Raw genomic sequence first — 12,843 nt, 5'->3', positions numbered from 1 at the left:
GATACAGACATTCAGGATCCATGAACATTTTAATATTTTAAGTTTATGATTTTTTGTAGCGATTTTCCAGCACTTTGTTATTTTGGACGTATCCCCTTTTGCAAATCGACGACAGAATTAAGTTATTTCATTATTGTTTTGAGGACTCGGGTGACAGAGGAGGAACGAAACTTATTCAGTATAGTGAAGTTTGTTTCTGATTGTGTGCACGTGAAACAGTGAGAGAGTGGAGTATAGGTAATGGCATTTTAGTGTTACATATCTTGCACAGTGATTTTTTAAAATGAGTGAAAGTGTCCCAGAAAGAAAGAAAAAAAGTAAATACTCCCAGAATATTATAAATTATAGTGGGGAAATGGTGAACAGTTTAAAGTATAGTTATGTAAAAGCAAGACAGGGGATAATTTTTCGTCTGTTATAGTCGCAGCTAATGCAGTACTGTATTTAATATCACCTTTAAAATAAATCTTCCGTGAATACATGAAAAATTCCAGATTTAATGCGAAACATTGTCAATAAGACATTACTGTGTAAAAACAAAATTGCATGACTTTGATACGTACGCTGAGTAGAGATAACAGTAATTATATTTAGCAAAATTGTTCCATTTCATTGGTTAGGGAAGTGCTATATAGTAATACAACAGTATCATCTTTCTTACAGTACACTGTTTTGTAATTAATATTATAATACAAAGAGGAAATTAATGTTTAATTAATCTACTGTAATCTCCTGTTTTTTTTCGATGATTTTCTTCTGATTTTCGTGAGTAGGTCGTGGCAACACTGCTTCAAGCATAGTTGACAGATGCAGTCTTCTGCCGACAGGTGGAAAGTCTTTGTCCTACATCAACGAATTATATACTGTATACTACTGGGTGTTCATTTCAAAGTGTGTCATGACGTCACTGTTGTTGGGTCACCGATTTGAAGCGAGTTTCAGCTTATATGTTAGAGAAGTTACCTATTATTTAAGGCGTTCTTCAATCTGAACTTGAGAACGTGTACGGTATAACTTGAACGTCGTAGCAACAGATGGCGGTCTGTACGGTCTGTGTGCTACCATAACCTCTTTCGAACTGTGTTTTGCGCCGGCAATTCGTACGCAGGGTATTTGTTATCATCGGTTGCGTACAGTAACATTCCACAATACAAATCAAATGCTCCGTGTCCATGTTGACTGTCGAAGTTAATGTCAACAAATACGTAAGTAATCGTCTTAACCCTCTCCCCATATCCCGACAGGACGTATTTCCAAACAGTTCACATTCCTGCCACTACCGGCGTTACCGTACGTATCGGTACATACTCTTCAGAATGAACGCCGTACTTGCTAGGCAACTTCTCTACCTCATAGGTTATACACCTCTTCGGAAGTGTAGGAAGATTGAATTCTCTACGCTCATCGGCTAGCCACATGACGGCATACAGCGAGCCATGACACACTTTGAACTGAACACCCAGTATATAGTATATAACTCGTCCTGCATAGCTTGTGATGGAATCCATGAACCGCGAAGCGGGCCATCGTATGTCTCAGCTCGGCCATCCATTCTCTTGTGATCATCGCGTCTGTGGTGTAGAAATCGCTCCAGATTTGCAATCTTTTTCCTTCTAGTTCTGTCACTGTCTCTTCGTATGCCTGTGTGGATGGTAGCTGCAGTCGCAGTTTCTTTAAGTAGAATGGCCCCCTTGCCAGCTCATATGTAAGTCGCGACGGGGTGTATTTTGATATGCACAGGACTCCTTTGAGGTAGCCTACTTTGCCTTTACTGCTTCGATTGCCTTGAGATTGCTTCTATTCAGGTGTTCCCATATTAGTACTAGACCATTATGTAACTATTGGTGAGATTTTGGCATGAAATAACTCTAATGCTGGTTGCACTGATATCTGTCCCAGATGACTGATGTCATTCACAGTTAATCACAGTAATTGTTTTGTCTTTTACATGTAGCCTGTATGTGGTTCCTGTGGTCTGAAAAATTAGACTTAGGTACTTAAAGTGATTCACTCGAAATAGCGGTTAGCCTTCTAGATACAGAGTGTCATCTGCTGCTGGCCTACCTTCTTTGCGGAAAGTCATTGTCACGGTCTTCCGCGGGTTCAGATGCTTCTCATTATTTTGTGTGGGCCCAGAGCACTAGCTTGTTTAGAGTTCCTTGCAGTTCTATTGATGTGACAAACCATGTCGTCTGCATACACGTACATGTTTATATTCTCCCCAGGTAGAGTTGAGACAACGTCAGCTGTCGCCATATTAAATAAAAGCGGACTCAGGGGGTCGCCCTGGATTACGCCATTTGTTTGTTCGATTGGCTCTGATATTGTTATACCATCGTATAATTCAATGTGATTGTTCTGTAGTATATTTCTGATGATTCGGACGATGTGGTGATTGCGTCCATTTGTGACACTCGTAATCAGGAGCAGTCGGAGTCTAAAATCTTTTAAGTACACTCTACTTAGAAATGTTTTTAATGAACAGAACTAGACTCTTGCGGAAGTTTCTAAATAGTCTTAAATGACCAAGTTGTTATTTTTTTCTCCTCTCTCTTTTTTTATTTTTTTTTTTATTATCTCGATATATTACTTAATCATTTGTATTTGTATGCCATTTAGTACGACTTTGCTAATCAACATTTTATGTCTTGTAACCCACATGTATTCTCCTATTAGTATATTAACTGTATAATATATCTCAAGTGAATTAATCGTCGAATTTATCTCGAGCATTTTAGGTCTTATAAATTGTGTGTTTGTGTGTGTGTGTGTGTATGTGTGTGTGTGAGTGTGTATATACCCCTTATGTTATGTAACTGATTTTGATTATGTGTAATTTTCTACTTTATTTTATAGGCCTATATTATGTAACCGATCTTGACTATTTGTAATTTTATATTATGTAATTTTATATTGTATATATATTATCTATTGTAATTTTCTACTATATTTTATGTAATTTCTAAGGTATTTTCCTTTGTGTTGTTTTGTAATCTAATTTTGTATTTCATGTATATTATTGAAACCTGGTTGAGTGGAAGAGAAGGCCTCATGGCCTTAGCTCTGCCAGGCAAAAATAAACCTACTACTACTAGTGTTTGTCTGTTGATGAGGTCAAAGGCCTTGGTGTAGTCTATGAATAGTGCATAGAGCTTGCCTTTTGGATGTCTGAGGGCATCTACAATATCGTCTTGCAGGCATTTCGTGGCTTGTGTTGTCTGTCGATCTGCCTCTTCGGATCCGAATTGCAGTTCCGGGATTTTCGTCTCCACCAGGGCTGTGAGTCTCGAGTTCATAATCTTTGTGAAGGTTTTGTAAAGGTTGCTTTGGAGAGCTATCCCTTTATAGTTGTTTGGATCTCCTACGTAGCCTTTTCCTTTGTAGAGCATCTTTACTTTCGATTTTCTCCAGTTGTCTGGTATACACCCTTTCTTCAGGCATTCCGTCGCCCATACTTCTGCGAGTATAGAGGCGGCTTGCTTGAGATGCTCATCGAATATACAGACGTGGACAAATTATTAGCAAAATTGAAGATTTTTATTATATATTTTTACAAAATGTGATTCTTCAATTTAGACTACAGTTGACATTTTTGCGCATTTCCAAATTATTAGCAAAACTGAAGATTTTTATTATATATTTTTACAAAATGTAATTCTTCAATTTAGACTACAGTTGACATTTTTGCGTATTTCCAAATTATTAGCAAAACCGAAGATTTTTATTTTATAGTTTTACAAAATTTGATTCTTCAATTTAGACTGTAGTTGACATTTTTGCTAATTAGAAATTATTAACAAAATTAAAGATTTTTATTATATATTTTTACAAAATTCGATTCTTCAATTTGGAATACAGTTGACATTTTGGATACTTCCAAATTATTAGCAAAACCGAAGATTTTTATTTTATAGTTTTACAAAATTTGATTCTTCAATCTAGACTGTAGTTGACATTTTTACTAATTTACAAATTATTAACAAAATTAAAGATTTTTATTATATATTTTTACAAAATTCGATTCTTCAATTTGGAATACAGTTGACATTTTGGATATTTCCAAATTATTAGCAAAACCGAAGATTTTTATTTTATAGTTTTACAAAATTTGATTCTTCAATTTAGACTGTAGTTGACATTTTTGCTAATTTACAAATTATTAACAAAATTAAAGATTTTTATTATATATTTTTACAAAATTCGATTCTTCAATTTGGAACACAGTTGACATTTTGGATATTTACAAATTATTAGCAAAACCGAAGATTTTTATTTTATAGTTTTACAAAATTCGATTCTTCAATTTAGGCTGTAGTTGATATTTTTGCTAATTTACAAATTATTAACAAAATTAAAGAATTTTATTATATATTTTTACAAAAATTTAACTCTTCAATTTAAACTACAGTTGACATTTTTGCATATTTCTGTCTATTGTAATGATAGAAATATGCAAAATTGTCAACTGTAGTCTAAATTGAAAAATCAAATTTTGTAAACAGAATTATCATAAAAATCGTCAATTTTGTTAATAATTTGTCCACGTCTGTACAGTCTGGACCCGCAGCATTTCTTTATTTCATTATATATGCTGTTTTATATGCCATTTGATCTACTAGTTAATACCAGGTAATGGTCATACAGCTCTTGAGTTGCGGTCTTACTATTCAGATTATCCTATTAGGAACGCAGTGATAGCAATGACAAGGCGAGTGAAAAAAATCGACACTACAGAAAAAGGTTTGTCAGTAGAGGAAGAATAAAAGAAGTAATTATTGTTTTTTTTTTTATCTTTCATGCCATTCCTGTAGGAAGTAAAATAACATGTATTAGACATACAGTAAGTAGTTATAGCGAATAACTGTATATTTATTTTGGTAGTGACTACAGTGTAGGCAATTAGATCCTGACAAAACATTCCAGTTGCGATAAGTGAACACAAGCATTGGCTTCGGCTACCAGGCAGGTGGCAGGGCTGTGACGATTATCTATATTTTCTCATCTGTGTAAGGTGCACTGGTACGGTGGCTATGGTAGACGATATAATATAATAACTACAACCAAGAAGATTAAATATATATAGCCCTCTTGACTACAACGTCTTTGGGTAGACGTGAGCGATAGAGCGGTGCCGTAAGAAATTGCTCGCCAAAAAACACGGACATACTTATTTACTTACTTACAAAAGGACAAATTTTATTAATCATTACAATCTGACGTTTTACCGCCCGCCGCTAGTATCTTAGTCGAAGCCAAATATAAGCAACTCGCTTCCAATCTTTCATTAACAAATTATACGAATCAAGAATGCTGGCACTAGCTCAGTAATATTTTACCAGATTCTTGAATTTCATATCAGTATCACATAACCCACAGTCCCTCTCCCCCAACCCAAATTGGTCTTCAGCAGAGAGTAACGAATTCCTTGCTCTGATGCTCTCTGATTTCACCTGTTGCATGACATAAATTTGTATCTTTTCGTTCCCATTCATTTAAATGAATTGATTTTTACTCATATTTTAAATCGATACCAACCCTCACTTAGTGTGTTCTCATTCAGAATTGATTTCATAGCAGAATTAATGTTTTCTCATTTTTTGAAATGTATGAACACGATTTATTAAGATTTATTTTTACGAGATTGTTGGCGACCATGCTACTTAGTGTGACGTCACTTCCTGATGCAGAGTAAACGGCGGTAAAATGTTGTTAGCTTTGTGGATTGTGGCCGTTGTGTGATTTCGTTATTTAATGTTCTGAAGTTATTTGTTTTCACGTCTAAAACGTGATAAATGGCAAGTGGTAGATATTATAGGCAGATATTGTGTGAACTTATACGTATGATCAGCGAAAATAGCTCGCATAGTGTTATGTAAGAAATACACGCTTAGACCCGTTCCAACTTAACCTATAACAACTCCCTTTGTTAGTTACTTGATTGTGGTGTGTACAAAGAATATGAACACAGCCTACACCAGATGTATAGTCGTGGGTTGCCGTGTACAATACTTCGGTAAATCATCAGAAAAGCTACATTCAAAAAGTGTTTGCTTCACTGAGGTATGAATAACACGTGGTTTAGCTTGCAGTCATAAATAGGCCTACTTTCAACAGAAAAATAATTTGGTACTTCCTTCTATATTCTATTGCACTGTTGTACGTTGTATTCCACCCCCTACTTGATACAAATATGTTTCGAGAGGTCCAGGAACCTATACTAGGGAACCGAACCATTTTTTTAGTGGGGATGAGGGTAACTGTAATATTGCATTAGAATATATTACGGATAGGCCTAAGTATTAAACGATTTGAAACAAGTGCACAATACCGGAGCGGCGAATATTTCAAGTTATGTTGGATGTATTTGTGGCTGTAAAATAAAGCCACGTGTTTATGATAGGTTATGTACACGTATATTCGCAGAAACCAGCGAAGCATTATAAAATTGTGCCTTTTTTTTCAGTGTAGATTTTCTGAAAAATTAGCCCATTTCTCCTTCGAATGGACAGGTAATCATTTGTAATATTTGCAGTCTTGCAGTAGGCCTAGTAACGTTATATTCGTGGACTGAAGTTCTATATTCTTGAGATAAACGTGTCCAGTGAGATTCTTATGTGTATGGTTCATAAAATGCAAAGTAAAAAAATGCAAAATTATTGTAGAAATGTGGATTAAGTTATAGGCCTGTGTGGATTATCACTGAGCAATGAATTCAGCAGGTTAGGTTTAGTTTATTTTTAAGTATACCGGTAACTAGTTATATTTAGCCAGTAGACTTATGCATAGGAATGATGCAGAGGTAGCATAGTTGTTTAGGAGCTATACTACAACCCCAAAGCTGAAGTCATGGATTCGATTCTGGATTGACCAAATCCTACAAGTTGCACGATGGCTTTGGGGTTGACTCAACCTTTAACAGGAATGAGGGTTACAGCATAGGCTATTATTTTCTTGTTGGAAATTGTTAATAAACTGAAATAATTTATTTAGGTCTACTAATAATATACCACAAATAATTCTAGGTGAAAACTTGTACACGGATGACGTGGATATGTTAGGACAAAATCCGCAAACGATTAGGGAAAACACGGAAATTTTACTTGAGGCAAGTAAAGTGATATTTTTGGAAGTAAATTCCGAAAAGACGAAGTATATGATTGTCTCGTGGCCGGAATATTGTAAGAAATGGAACTATAAAAATTGGAGATTTATTCTTCCAAGAGGTGGAAAAATTCAAATATTTTAGATCAACAGTAACAAATATAAATGACACTCGGGAGGAAATTTAACGCAGAATAAATATGGAAAATGCGTGTTATTATTCGGTTGAGAAAACAGTTATATTACTGGTTATTCTGAATGGTTGTGAAACTTGGACTCACAGAGAGAAACAGACATTAAGGGTGTTTGAAAATAAGGTTCTTAGGAAAATATTTGGGGCTAAGAGGGATGAAGCTACAGGAGAACGGAGAAAGTTACACAACGCAGAACTGCACGCATTGCATTCTTCACCTGACATAATTAGGAACATTCAATCCAGACTTTTGAGATGGGCAGGGCATGTGGCATGTATGGGCGAACCATATATAGTGTTAGTTGGGAGGCCGGGTGTAGATAGGAGGATATTAAAATGGATTTGAGGGAGGTGGGATATGATAGAGACTGGATTAATCTTCCATAGGCTAGGGACCATGGCGAGCTTATGTGAGGGCGGCCCTGAACCTGCAGGTTCCTTAAAAGCCATTTGTAAGTAAGTAAGAAAACTTGTACCATTTTTATATTCACATCAGCTTCTGAAGCCACTTTTCTTGCACTTGTTTTTGATTATTTGGACCTGTGCACATGTTTTGCTGCTTCACAATCAGTCGTCAACATTTAATATTTGCTACATGAATATTAACTTCCATGTTAGTGAATTTTTCACTTTCCAGTATTTTTAATATGTTTCAATTACCTAGAATTATATGTATAGGCTTAGTCCTTACTAGGTAATTGTACATTACCATCCTTTTAGGAAATTACCTTACTGTGCTCCAACCACGAGAAAGTCTCCGCCGGATGAGACGAAGGGGGGTAATGCTGTGAATGAATGTTGATGTCATAAGATGTCGTAAGGTCACACACGTGGGTACTCTTATCTCTATTGGCTAGCTCTCACAGCACAAACCATAACATTGATACAGACATATTGATACTACCCTAGTTACAAAATTAGATCACAGTTAATCTCCTGGTTTTTTAATCTCTTCATACAGGAAATAACATATGCAGGAGAGGGCATGGTTTTTAAACTGGCGTTATAACGGTAATATTATTTATCTACTTCGTTCCAATAGATGAGGCAATAGCAAGCACATTTCTTTCACGGTTGATCTCCTGGATGAAGAATAGTAGTACCATAGCATTATTTGGGAGTAGGCCTACGTAGGCTACTATGTTTTATTAAATTTTACATCATTTAGGCCCACTAAGCATTTCTGTTAAAGTTCTGTGATAAATGAAATGCATTTAATAATTAATTATTAAATTAAATCAATCTGATGGTAAGGAATGATATGCCTTGTAATACATTTTTTTTTTTTTTTTTTTTTTTCCTTTAAAGTTGTACCATAACTTAAAAGAAATATGATTGAATCTTGATCTCGCTATGCAACACATACAGGACTGGCGTATGATTTGTGGTGAGTTATTTTATGGTCAGGCTTCAAGAATTTTATGGTGGCTCACCATTGATGCCAAAATTTTACTAGTCAGCATGGTGGAACTAGAAAAGTGCAATTAAAAAATCGAAATATTTTCACTTGCCGAGTAAAAATTTTCATTCATCACGAGTGCTTTTTTCCAATCCCAGTTCATTTTGAAATGAAACTGAGAGATGGATTAACTTCACAGATATACATAAGCCTATATCTGGAAAGATAAATTAAGCGAGTTTTCATAAGGTCGAGGATGAGTGACAGGTTAGGTTTGATCTGTTCAGGTTCTTGGTATATCTTTCATAGTCCATATGCTTTTTGGTAGATATGCTACACAAATAAATATACCTGAACTGAAATAGGAGAGAATTTTTCTCCGTTCCATTACTCTTTCATCGTATGATGACTCAGAATATCTGCATGGAAATATTATATGTACTTTGGTACATTAAAATAATATATATATGATATGCGTAAATTACTTCGTGATATAAGACGGCGCTTATTACGTCGGATCCCGGCCAACTAGTCACTCATAACGAGTGCACCTCAGCACATGTGTGGACTTCAGTCCTACGTTCATAGACATCTATGACGTAGTGTCCACACCTGTGGAGTAACGGTCAGCGCGTCTGGCCGCGAAACCAGGTGGCCCGGGTTCGATTCCCGGTCGGGGCAAGTTACCTGGTTGAGGTTTTTTCCGGAGTTTTCCCTCAACCCAAGCTGAGCAAATGCTGGGTAACTTTCGGTGCTGGATCCCGGACTCATTTCACCGGCATTATCACAGTCATCTCATTCAGACGCTAAATAACCTAAGATGTTGATAAAGCGTCGTAAAATAACCTACTAAAATAAAAATAAATCTATGACGTAGTGCAGAGGGCGGCCACTAGAGGGAACCCAAGAGTTGGAACTTAAACTGAGACGATTCTGTGCGACACTGGGATGGATATCCGGTGTGGCTTAGTGGATAAGCCTCAGCACGTAGACCTGAAAACTCGGGTTCAAATCCCGGTTCTGGAGAGAATTTTTCTCCATTCCATTACTCTTTCATTGTATGATGACGCAGAATATCTGTATGGAAATATCATATGTACTTCGGTACATTAAAATAATATATATGATATGCGTAAATCACTTCGTGATTTAAGACGGTGCTTATTACGTCGGATCCCGGCCAACTAGTCACTCATAACGAGTGCACCTCAGCACATGTGTGGACTTCAGTCCTACGTTCATAGACATCTATGACGTAGTGCAGAGGGCGGCCACTAGAGGGAACCCAAGAGTTGGAACTTAAACTGAGACAATTCTGTGCGACACTGGGATGGATATCCGGTTTGGCATAGTGGATAAAGCATCAGCACATAGAGCTGAAAACCCTGGTTCAAATCCCAGTGCCGGAGAGAATTTTTCTCTGTTCCATTACTCTTTCATCGTATGAAATATGAGTGCTTTCCTGCATAGTGAAAAATAATGTTGGTACCACTAGGTTACATGATGATTTCATGTGAAAATATGTGAGCAAATTTTCAGTCACGTGTATAAAATGCAAGGTATATATGAGAGTGGGTTGGGTGGATTTATATAGCTTTCACAATGATCATACCGTGTCACTAGAGTGGTGTGTCTTTGTAGAGTCTCTGAGAAGTTATTTTCAATGATTTAAGTAGGTTTTTTCTCGTGTGTATGTGTGTGTGCGTGCGTCCGTCCGTCCGTCCGTCAAAGATTCACTGTAATAGGCTATGTTTCTATGTCTTTAGGTTTTTTTTTCGAAACGAATTTAATGACAATTGAAGTTCCACTTTAGATTATAATTCTTATAATTAGCCTATAACCATGCCCAGAAATCTAAATTTTTAATGTAATGTTCTCATTTATACATAGATTATTTACCAGTAATATGGAAATATTTTTGTATTTTCATTGTGAGTTATTGTTTCGTACATATGAAATTGTATCGAATAAAGCAGTATAATAGGCCTATAATTGTTTAAAAAATAGTTAGATTCACGAAGGTAAAGGACTAAACTTTGAACACTATATTTCACTGCTGATCTCAAGTTGGTTTCGGGCATGGGTTCCATTCCCGCTTGGACTGATTACCTGTTTAGTTTTCTTCCGAGGTTTCCCCTAATCATAAAGTAAATGTCAGGTAATCTATCAATGGTATTGAACAATAACCTCATGGTATGTCAGGAAAATGAACAAAATGAGATTTCACTTAATTCCTATGAAAAAGTCTTTCCTAATTTTCTGCAAACATATCTTACGTCCAGGCATGGATACAAACTTTAAAACAAGAGATTTAAATAACCTCATATGTTATATATTTGTTCGTTATCAAGACATTAAAATGTTTTTTCGTTTTCCTGTAAAATTGAATATTTTGACATACGAGGTTGCTGTTCAGTACTATCGCTATGGTGAATTCTCGGCCTCATCTCGTCAAATACCATCGACGCTAAATAACCTAGTAGTTCATACAGCACTGTTCAATAACCAACATTCTAAAAAAAATACTATATTTAATTTACTTCGTCTTTTAATTGATTAATTGCATAAATAGTAGTCTGTTGGTAAATCTGGAATGCGTTGATTCATGCTAGAGAATATTTTTATTTTTGTATTTATTATGTGAATGTGGAAGTGAAAATGTATTTTTTTCTTTTATTAGAATGACAGAAGAGGAGGAACAAGTTCACCAAAGAAAAAACATGTGACTTAATAACGAAAACTACCATTTTGACTGTGCTCCAACTTTCACACAATGAGAACCAGTACCCGCTAATACTTCGCCTTCTCACATTTGTACCAGCATTAGGTAAGTAGACTGCAAACGCAGTTTTGAAAATCATTGCATAAATTTGGTTAATTTAATTAATTTTATTGTAGCTAAGCCAGACATGCTATATTGCAGATCATAGGTAAAGGCCAGCGTACACTGGACGATATACTATATACATACAGTAGAACCCCGATTATCCGTCACCCTATTAACCGATTGGCTAATTATCCGACTGTCTATTTCTCGCTCTTTTTTTTTTCTTCAGAAATAAATAACTTATATAAAGTACTGTTTTGTATATCATATTAGTAGCACAGTCTATTATATACAGTCACGAAGCTCAATACATAGGGAATATGCATCCATAGATAGTTGCTAACTACTAGGATCGCTACTATTGGTACTATCGCCTCATTACAGACAATACGAAATAGTACCGACACAGTCTATTGTTCCTAGCACCCTCACAACTCAAGCTTCGTGACTGTATATACTAGACTGCGTTAGTAGGTTCTACATATTTTTTTGCTATAATGTTTTATTACAAGCCTTTATCGTTACACAGCATTGTCTACTGTTCGAATTGCCGTTCTATAATATAACTTGTATATAAAATGTCTTCCACGGGTGTTAACAGAAAAAGTGATGTGCTAAGTATCGAAATAATTGAATGGTTTGAGAAAGAGAAACTGTGGCTCATCTCGCATCAGAATTCGAGATTGGAGTTACAACTGCGCGATTTAATAAAAAAACAAGGATAAAGAGTAAAAAAGTATGTAAACCTACAACACGAGACCTACTTTATTCCTATCTTTCCTGAGACAGTCATTAAAAAGGGCATCCTTGTCCTTTGAAAACCCGTCGTTTATAACCAGATTTAAATTAGTGAACTTCTGATCCACTACATAGCAAGACCACAGTCTACTATATACAGTCGCGAAGCTTGAGGTGTTTTTTTGCAAATCTCGTGATAAAGCACTCCAAGCGGTTAGCAACTAGAAACAATAGACTGTCCATGGTCGACTTTGGACTGTGTCGTATTTCTATCGAGTGCTAGCTCGTTGCGTATTTCACATTGATGCTTGTGAAATGTTCGTTATTGGTTGTAATGAAAATGTTAATGGCTAAAATATAATAATTGGAATAATAATATGGGACAAGGAGGAGACATTTGTAGTGCTATAAATTGTAGCAACAGTAAGAGACAGAGGCCAGAGTTATCCTTTTTCCGATTTCCGAAAGATTCAGAAAGGTTCCTGGGTTTCCACAAGAATGCTGTGCAGAAACAAAACTCTTAATTTTGAAGTTCTTTGTGACTGTTAGAATACATTATATCCTTAAATTTCACAAGAAATGTTT

Source organism: Periplaneta americana, chromosome 2 (assembly GCF_040183065.1).
Source record: "Periplaneta americana isolate PAMFEO1 chromosome 2, P.americana_PAMFEO1_priV1, whole genome shotgun sequence".
Taxonomy (NCBI): domain Eukaryota; kingdom Metazoa; phylum Arthropoda; class Insecta; order Blattodea; family Blattidae; genus Periplaneta; species Periplaneta americana.
The sequence above is the reverse complement of the archived record's forward strand: the minus strand, read 5'-3'. Positions refer to the sequence as shown.